Raw genomic sequence first — 9,162 nt, 5'->3', positions numbered from 1 at the left:
TTTCTAGCAACTGCTGTGTTCAAGGGTAGAGGCATCACCTTAAAAGCAGCACTCTGCGTCCCTGGAGTCCCATCTGTCCCCAGTCCATCAGGCCAAATTTAGCCTTGCTGTGAGGAGCAGCAGTCCCAGAGCAGGACACATCTTCTCCCCATCCTTCTAGGGCACCATTTGTTTCCTCCTCGCAGCAACAAGCTGAGGAGTCAGCCTTAAGTGGGGAGGAAAAGGCAGGAGCTGGGAGCATCCTAAATGCCCCCCCCAGTTTCATTTTTGAGCCAATATACTGAGTAAAGATCACAGGCCAAGGAGAAAGGTGCTGCTGCTGCTGTCGCTCAGATGTTGCTGGACACCTGCGCCTCCTGCCCTGCCCTGTTGCTGAGGCTGATGGCCGCCTCCTCCTCCTCCTCCTCTTCAAGCATCGTTCCCCAGCAAACAGGCTCACCCACCCATCCAGGGCTGTGCCTGGGTGGCACAGGCACTGTACCTCCTGGGGACGTGCCACCTCGGTCAGGTTGTGCCCCTTCCTTTTGGTCCTTTGGTTCACAAATTCTTTCAAGCCTTTGGGGTTTCTGTAGAAGCACATTCCTTTTTCTCTCCTCTGTTTCTCTTCCTCTCAAGTTGACCCCTCCTGAGAGCCCTTTTATCCTCCTGTATCTCCATTTCCACCTTATTTTTTTTTAGCTGTGGTTGGGTTAACCCTTCCTTTGCTGTTTGCAGTTTGTAAAAAAAAGAACCCACCGCGCTGGGTCAGTATGTTTTATTCTAAAAGCAAAGCTCCTGTACGCTGGGCGGCTTAAACAGCGCCATGTGTGCCAGGAGCACCACTGCAGGCTGCCCGTGGGAGGGTGACACGGGACATCCCAGCCCCGAAGTTTCAGTCCCTTCTTCACTCCTGGCGATTTACCTCTCTGCACAGGGGATGAAGGGGTCTGAGCGCAGAAGCAGGGTGAGATACCTGCTGTGCATCATGGCGCCACATCCAAGCAACCCCCAGAGCTGCCCTGGGACCTCTTCAGGGGGTGAGTTTTGATGCTGCTTGAGATGGGTCCTGCTCCCCTGCCCTGGCTTTGGCAGCACAGAGCTGGGCACCGTGTGGAGGCACCACGGCTACTGGTGAGACTGGTGCAGGGCTGGGTGCTCCTGCCTGCCGCTCGGCTGCTGCCTGGCGAGGCACCGCGCGGCTCCTCTCCCTCTGCTCTCCCCTCCCCGGAGCGGGGATGCTGGCACGGCACCATTTCCCATCTTTATGGCAATAAAGCTGTAATCTCCCTCGATCCTCAGAAACCTCCGGGAGAGATTGATGGAAGCCCAGGTCAGCCATTAGTGACCGCTGCATAAATCACCCTCATTAGCCGAGCTCCCTTGGCAAGGCGTGCTGATATATGGACCCACGAAGTCTGTGAAGCATTAAGAAATCCTGACTCCATACCTGGGACAGCTGAGGCTCCCTGCTGCGCCAGCACCTTATCTGGACAAGGGTGGGCTGGGTTCTCCTTCTGGCCCTTCTTTTTGTTGTCTGCAAGTTTTTAGTCCTGCCCCGAACCACCTGGTATTTTTGATTTAATCAGTGCCAGGCTGTAGTTGGGGCTGGCTACTGAGATGATCAACAGAAGCAAAGGGAACCCACCTGTGGTGGAGGCTCTCAAAGAGAGGAAGCCTGAGCAGATATTGCTCCTAGGAGCCCAAGGTACTGGAGTAACCTGTCGGGAGAGCAACTCCCAGTGCTGGAGCTGAAGGTTGGCTCTGGATTTCAGTCCTGTCTGCACATCTGGAAGTCTGAAACAGCACATGCTACCAAACCCCAACGTACCTGGCCAGGTGTACAGGCTGATCCCACCCCGTGGTTTGATTTGAGACCGAGTTGGAAGAAAATCCAGGTCTCGCTCTGAGAGGGAGGTTGAGACTGAGACTTGTGTAGCCCATGGATGTGGCTGGAGGGCTGTTAGACGCCGGGCTGGCAGGTGGGAGATGTGCCGGCACCACCGCCTTCGGCTCCTGGGAGGTTTTGCCAAAAAAACCCTGGAAACCCCTGTGTATGATGGAGCTTGTCTAGGACCCTCCATCCTGCCGCCGGCATGGGCAAGGGCTTGGTCACCCCGGGCAGAGCCCAGCTTGGGTTGAAAGGAGCAGGGGAAGGGCTGTGGAGACAGCACCTAGAAAGGGATCGTTTGTGGCCAATGGGGAGGGAAAAGCCCATGGGGAGATGAGCTTTGGGGACATTTGCCCTAATATAATTGAAATTCATCAGTCAGCACTGATTGACAGTAAAGGACATGAACGCTGCTCTCCTGAATGCTTGTTTACGATGGGAATGATGGAGTGGTTATCCAGAGAGTACAGTGGATTTTGAATGATCCAGCCCCAGACCGTGAGGCTCATGCGACTGTTCATATGGCATTTGGTGCGACTACCATGGGAAGAGCTGCGCTGGCCCTACAGCTTCTGTGGATTTCCTGTGTTTGCAGCCGCTGACTCACTCTGAATAATGGGCAATGGCATAAAATCAAGTAGTTTGCAGATAATTTAGGCACAGCCGAAAGCACTATACTCACAGGATGAACTGTCTGCTGCACCAAACATATATATTGGGGAGAGTAAGCGTAGTATTTTCAACTGTGATGCCTTTCTAATTACAACCTTGAGTATTTTCTCAGGCACAGCTCCCGTGGAGGTGGTGGGGTGGCTGGGGCTGGGGGTGCTGCCGCGATGCCGGGGTCAAGGCGAGCAAGGTTTGCTCCTGGGTGCAGCCGTGCATCACCAGGCACACCGTGGGCATGTGAGAAATAGTGGTGACATTTGCTTTCTGCTCATTTGCATGGAGACGGCTGATGCTGCTACATTTGCGTCTCGAGTGCCGCAGGGAAAGCTGAAATCTTCGAAAACCTGGTTTTCTCTGAGAATTAAAAAAAAAAATTAAAAACTGGGAGAAAAGCTAACAAAAAAAGACAAACAGAACCAGACCGGGGAATGTTTTTATTCCTGTCAGCTCTCATAAAGCTCCTCTCTCCTCCTCTTCGTCCACCCAGCGATCATCCCCCCGGGTGAGAACTGTCTGTAGGAAGACGTGGGGCACACGGGGCGTCTCTGGTTACAGCAAAGGGCTTATTAGAGGAGCTGCAGCTGAGGAGTGAATCTTTCTTCCCTCTCTCCAGCTCCAGCACGAGGCCTCCTGTGCCAGCGTTAGGTTAAATGTCCAATTAGTCTCTCGCACTTCACTGGTGTTTGTTGCTGAGTGAGAGCCGGTGGGATCCATTAGCTGCTCTTCCTCCCCGGGCTGCCCAGCTGGCTCAGGCCAGCTCCAGGTACATATTTCGGGGTCTGCCACCGTGCAGAAATCTGGAGACGTTTCACCTGGGACTTGTGCTGCATTTGTTGCATCCTGACTGCTCCATAACCCGGGTTTTTCTTGCTGGAGGGGGAGGCACAAAGGGAACTGCCAGGGCACAATCACAAAAGCCTAATGGTGTTCCACAACACAGTAACTTGCAGGCAGAGATGTAAAGCTTTATGCAGAAATATAATTTATAATCTAGTAAAAATCTGCCTCCTAGCTAGTGCCATAATGCAAAACAAGGCTCAAGGGGCAAGAAGCTTTACAAGTGTTGGGGCTGAGCTCACAGCTTGTCCTGGACAGCAAAGAGCTGTCTGGCTGATGATCGCTTCATAATTAACCACAGCAGCTCTTCTGGGGACTCGGGGGTGCTGGTCGGGGGCAGGGGAGCTCCCCCATCCCTCGGCAGCCCCATGGCTTGGCGAAAGTTCACGCCGGGCAGGTCACCAAGCAGAAAGGCGGCTGCCCGGTGGTTCTCTGCCCAGCAGTTCTCTGCCCAGCGGTTCTCTGCCCAGCGGTTCTCTGCCCGGCGGTTCTCTGCCCGGCGGTTCTCTGCAGACGGGACGGCACGTTGTGTGGGAGAAAAAGAAATCTCGAGTAGAGCAATCCCGGCTGGAAACCCTTCGGTGTGCTGCACGCTCCCCTCTTTGCTGTGGGAGGTGGGAAGGAGCTGAACCCGGCTCTCCTCGCCTCTTTATCACCGAGCATGGAAAGGCAGCGTCCACCACCCCTTGCGACTTTCTTTGAAGGAAAAAGAGTGAGTGCCAGGGTGTTTTGTCACCTCCTTGTCCTTGCTGGCATGGGAGCAGTGCTGTGACTCCTGCAGGGTGGAGGGAACAGATGTGTAAATGAATTTGGGCTGAATTTAGCTAAACAAATGCCCAAGACCCCTGACAGTGGAGAAGTCTCCCTTCTGCCTTGGGCATCACAGCTGGTGTCTGTAACACGGGCTGGAGCTGGTCCGAAGGCATGGGAACATTGCCCACCCCAGATGTGCTCATAATATGAGCATTTGCGGGATGTTTCAAAAAGCTGGACCCGATTTGAAAACATTTTGCTTTGAAATTGGGTCCATCTTTTTGAAAAGACGTGTATGATGCGCCTCTTCCCCAGCCCGCTCACTTGCAGTGCCACCTCCTAAAAAAGTGCTCTTTGTCTCAAAGGGCTAATGCACCCTCTCAGCTCCTCCAGCAGCCAGGTGAATTTTATCGTCCCCATTTTCCAGGCAGAGAGGGGGCACTTGGCCTTCGGTGGCTCAATGTCAAAGCGAGGAGGGTTATTGCCTCTGGAGCCAGCCCGTCCTCCCCTCCCTGCTGCCAGCAGCAGCTATTTCTCTCCAAGAAACATCCAACCCTGTGTGAGACCGGTGCTATAAAGAACAAATAAAATGCTGTGCAAGCCAAAGGAAATGGCATCATTTAAAAATATGCACAAGGTTAACAGGCACAGGGAGGACACAGAGCGTGTGGATGGATGGTAGGAGAGCTAACAGATGAGACCCGGAGGGCTGCAGAGTGTGAGGCAGAACGAGCAAAAGCATCCGAGTGCATCCGTCGCCAGTGAATCTGGCTTCTCCTCCTGCTTCAGGACCGTCCCGGCAGGTGCCCAGGAGTGCGGGTTGACTCCACATCTCTGTGTTCCTGAGGGGCTGAGCGATCCGTCGATTTTTGCAGCATCATCCTGTCGCCCCGCGCTGCTTCGTCACCAGCAATCAGCTGGGAGCGACGCGCAGCTCCCCGCGGCAGCCGGGCCGGCTCCCTGCAGACCGCTCCAATCCGGCCCCGCGCGGTCACAGGGGGACGTGGCTGGATGAAGCACTCGGAGACACTCCCGGGGCTTCGAGTCTCCTGGGGCCAGGGAGCAGAATTGAGGGATTTTTCGAGCATTTAGGAACGTTTGCTCTCCCGGCTCCGCAGGCACAGCCTGGAGCATGTTGCCTCTCCAAATTAGGCCACTGTCAGGTTTGTCGGCTGAGGTTTCATCTAATTTTCTTCATTGCGCTCACTCACAGCAGCCCCATGTGGATACCCAGGCCAGGATGCAAAGCATCTGGATAGACCTTTGTCAGGCTCCCTGGCTGAGCTGTTAACACTGATTTCCCATGAATATTCAGGCATGTGAGATGCAGTCAGGATGCTTTTGCAGTCGGGGGACCTGGACTCAAAAAACCTTAGCCCTGCCATTACCTTTCTATGGCTTTTTGGGCAAACCTTTGGACAAATCTTTTAATTACCCTGCACCTCAGGCTCCAGGTGAATAACCGGGTGGATGGGTGAGGAGACGCCTTGCTGCCCTGCACATCCTCGTGCACGGGGCACCAGGTCAGGGCTTGGCAGAGGTACTAGCATGGCTTTTTTTCCAGCAGTCGCTGACTGACTTTGCTTGGGTCAAGCTTACCTCTCTCCATCTCTGCTATCCCCTGTGTGAAATTGGGGTAATGATATCCAGGTGGTTTCCAAGAGAGCTGTTATGCTATAAATAAGGAACTTGGAGAAAAAGGACTGTGAGTCCTAAGTGTCTCTTTGTGTGTGTCAGGACTGTTTGTCGGAAATATTTTGCACGGCCATGCTTACAAAGAGGAGTTTTCAGAGATGGGAGTGACACACGTGCGTGAAGCTGCGGGTGAGCATCGTGGGGGACAAGGATCCTCCAGCCAGGGAAAGCAGCAGTAGGACTGAGTTCGGATGAGTTTCCATCACCAATGGTTTGGAAAGGGCAGCATCCAGCATGGGTCAAAGCCAAGGCTGGGGATGGGTGTCCACAACGAGCCCCCCAAGAGCTGGTGCTGCCTTTGCTGCAGGGTGGGGGAGATTTCAGCCCCGACCCCCTTGCCCAGGCAGGGTTTGTGGCGCTGATTCTCGGCTCCGAGAGCCTGGGTGTGCGGCTGCAGGCTTGGCAAGAGGCGAGACCTGGGGGCAGGGAAGGTCCCAAGCGGTGATGGATGGATTTTACTCCCCACTCTGTCATTGCCTGGTCTCCTGCTCCATGGCAGCCTGGCCAGCCCCGCTTTCCCACCTCGGCCCCGCTCCCAGTGCATGGGAACAGCTGGATGGAACCAAATTTTCACTTGCCTTTGAAGAGCCAGTGGGTCCTGTAGCCAGCAAAAACATTTACTGAAAAAATAGTAATAGATCTGCTTGCCTTTCATCAGGGTGAGGAAGGCGGCTCTGATGTTGATGTTTCTTACCCAAGATTCAGGAATCTCTGTCTTTAAAAATGAGAGCCTGGTGTGTTTGAAAACTGGACGGGCATCTGACACCCATCAGCCCCTTGGAAGTAGCCCAGGGCTTGCGGGGAAGGCCTTTGGCTTCCCTGGCTCTGGTGGGCTTTGTATGGTTATTTCTTTGAAACCAGTGCTTCTGTTTAGTGGTTTTCCCTTAATAAAAGAGATTTTCCTGCTGCAAGGATGTCATTGCTGAGGAATTACTGCTGGGCCTGGTTTTTGCATCTTTCAGAACTTGTCTGTCCTCAAAGGCTGTTTACAGAGCTCCTGGGTTCAGCCTCTCCAGGGCGGCTGCAGTAGCCGGGTCCTGCCCGAGCCGCGATTCACCCCAGAGAAGCTGCTTCTGCGTGTGTGGGCTCTGCCCGGCCAGAGCCGGCTCCTGCTGGAAACAAACCTCCACCAACCTGCTCCTAGTTCCTCTTGGTGACCTCTGAAGGCACTGGTCTTTGCTGGCTCTTGGGGTCCCCCCTGCAGCTGGGGTGACAGAGGGGCTCATAGGGTTTGGGGAGTGATGGGGGAAGAGAGCACTTCACATGCATCTCCCTGAACCTACCAGAGATGCTGCTGCAGGGGAAAACCAGAACATCCCATTCCCATCCCACCCCATCCTCATCCCATCCCCACCCCACCCCATCCCATCTCACCCCATCCCCTCCATGACCTCTTTCCTCTGGGGGACCCCAGGCTCTATGGTACCCAGTGACACTGACTTCTTCCCCAGCCTTAGGAAAAGGTCCCTACGTTGCACCTCGACCACACTATTTACCTTCTTCTCCCTGTCTGCTCACAGATGAACACACACGCTGAGCTTCTTTTGGATGAAGTTGTGCATCTGCCCATCGTTATTCCTGCTAAGCCAGATTCTTGGCTCGGCTCCTGCCAGCCTCAAACCACCCCGTTCCCCATCCCGCTGGGCTGGGGGTCAGCGGATCCCCGGGGCAGGAGGGATGGCAGGTTCACTCACCACGGTGGGAAAGGCCTTGGGGAGTGTCCTGTGGTTTGGACGACGTCTGTCTGTCTGTCTGCCTCTCTCCAGGCCCCCGTGCCGCTGGATTAGTAGCTGCATCTCTCCAAGCGCATTGACTCAGGCCTGTCTGTCGTCTCCAGCAGCCACCGGGCACTGTCGGTGGATCTCAGGCTCATTAATCCCCGGCCACATTCGCCTCCCTCCTTCAGCTGGTTTTTCCAGGAGCCTCATCCAAGTATAATCTTGTCACTGGGTTTGCAGTGGTTTGGCAACAGCTTATAACCTCCTTGTTCCCCAGCCTGCCTCCCCTTGCCTACTCTTTGCCCTTTAATTGGTCGGAGCTGCCCTATGTCCTTTATTTTTGCTCCTTCCTCTGGTTTCCCTTGGTTTTCAAGTGACCAGGCACACTGGAAGGGAAATGGGCTTCTTTCCCGTTTCTGACCTTGCTGTGCCAAAGTGGGAGAAGAGCACATTGCTCACAGGAGTTGCAGCTCTGAGGAAGAGGAGGAGGAGATCCGAAACACATTCCAGAACCCGCCGTGTGCACCTCCTGGCGTGCACGGGGCTGCAGCCCCATCGCCCACCCCCTGCGCACACTTCCCCGGCTCCAGCACCGCTCAGTGCAAGAGCTTCAGTGGTGTCGGCTTCAGGTCTCGGTCGGCTGTGGAGAAACCCTGTGCTGCAGAGCAATGCCCACATTCCTGAGGCGCAGGAAAAATTCCTCTGTCCCCCTGGACGTGGGGATATTTTTGGCTGGGTCTTGGTTTGGATTAAGCCATGGGCTGGAACTGCGAGCAAAGGCAGGTTCATGTGCAACTCTGGGCAAACAGTGTCTTGATTTCCATGCCTTTCTCCGGCTTTACCATGTTTGTTGACCAGAGATGTCAATCAGGGAAGAGGATTAGAAAATGGGGTGTTGAAATGAAGAGTGCAACAGAAATTATTAGTTGGCATCTCAGCTGAGGAGAGATGGGAAATGGAGGCAAATACTTTGATGAGTCAAATGCCTTTCCCTTGCCCCAGGCTAAGAGCAAGATAGCTTGGCAAATTTCAGAGCAAATCATAGGGAGGGGGCATCCCCCCAAGCTCGAAGAGAGGATGTATATTTTGGTTTAGGTGCTGGCATTTTTTCTTTGCCCCCTTTCTCTCTCCAGAGAATTAACCTCAGGATGAAAAGTCCAAACACTTTGTGCTCAGAATGCCCAGCTCAGTTAAGTCTGGTCTCAGCCCAAATTTACAAATAGTTTCCATCTCCCTGGAGCTGCTGTTTCCAGTCAATGTGGGGTTTTTACTCTAGTTACACAGAGTCCTCAATCTGGTTAAAGGAAGAACCTTCCCCTCTTCCCTGGTGCTGTTCTGCAGTGCATCCTCCCACCCTGGAAAAGTTTAAGTCAGGAGTGAATGTTTTCCTGCAAGTCTTGCCTAGTTTAAACAATGAATTCTGGGAAGTGCCATGGCATATGTTCTGCAGAAAATCAGAGTAAATGACCACAATGATTGCCTCTGGCTCCGTGCTCTGTGAAGCTATTGTTTGCAATGTGTTGCAGGGGTGTTTAGCTTGGCCCAGCATGTCATCCTCTCTCTGCTCTTTGAATAGACTCTGCTGGAGAAAATGACTGGAATAGGCCTGTTCTGAGTTTGCTT

General features: G+C 53.8%; 1 long non-coding RNA gene across 1 annotated transcript; it reads right to left on the bottom strand.

Annotated features, from left to right (window-relative positions):
• Positions 1–2,953: 2,953 nt before the first annotated feature.
• Positions 2,954–8,660, bottom strand: LOC135580685 (uncharacterized). Its single transcript, XR_010475592.1, has 2 exons — positions 7,516–8,660; positions 2,954–4,148 (listed from the first exon to the last, which is right to left on the bottom strand). It is a non-coding gene; the product is annotated as an uncharacterized LOC135580685 (long non-coding RNA).
• Positions 8,661–9,162: the final 502 nt, after the last annotated feature.

The sequence above is a fragment of the Columba livia genome, chromosome 12 (genome assembly GCF_036013475.1).
Source record: "Columba livia isolate bColLiv1 breed racing homer chromosome 12, bColLiv1.pat.W.v2, whole genome shotgun sequence".
Classification (NCBI taxonomy): Eukaryota; Metazoa; Chordata; class Aves; order Columbiformes; family Columbidae; genus Columba; species Columba livia.
This window is presented reverse-complemented; position numbering and strand designations above follow the sequence as displayed.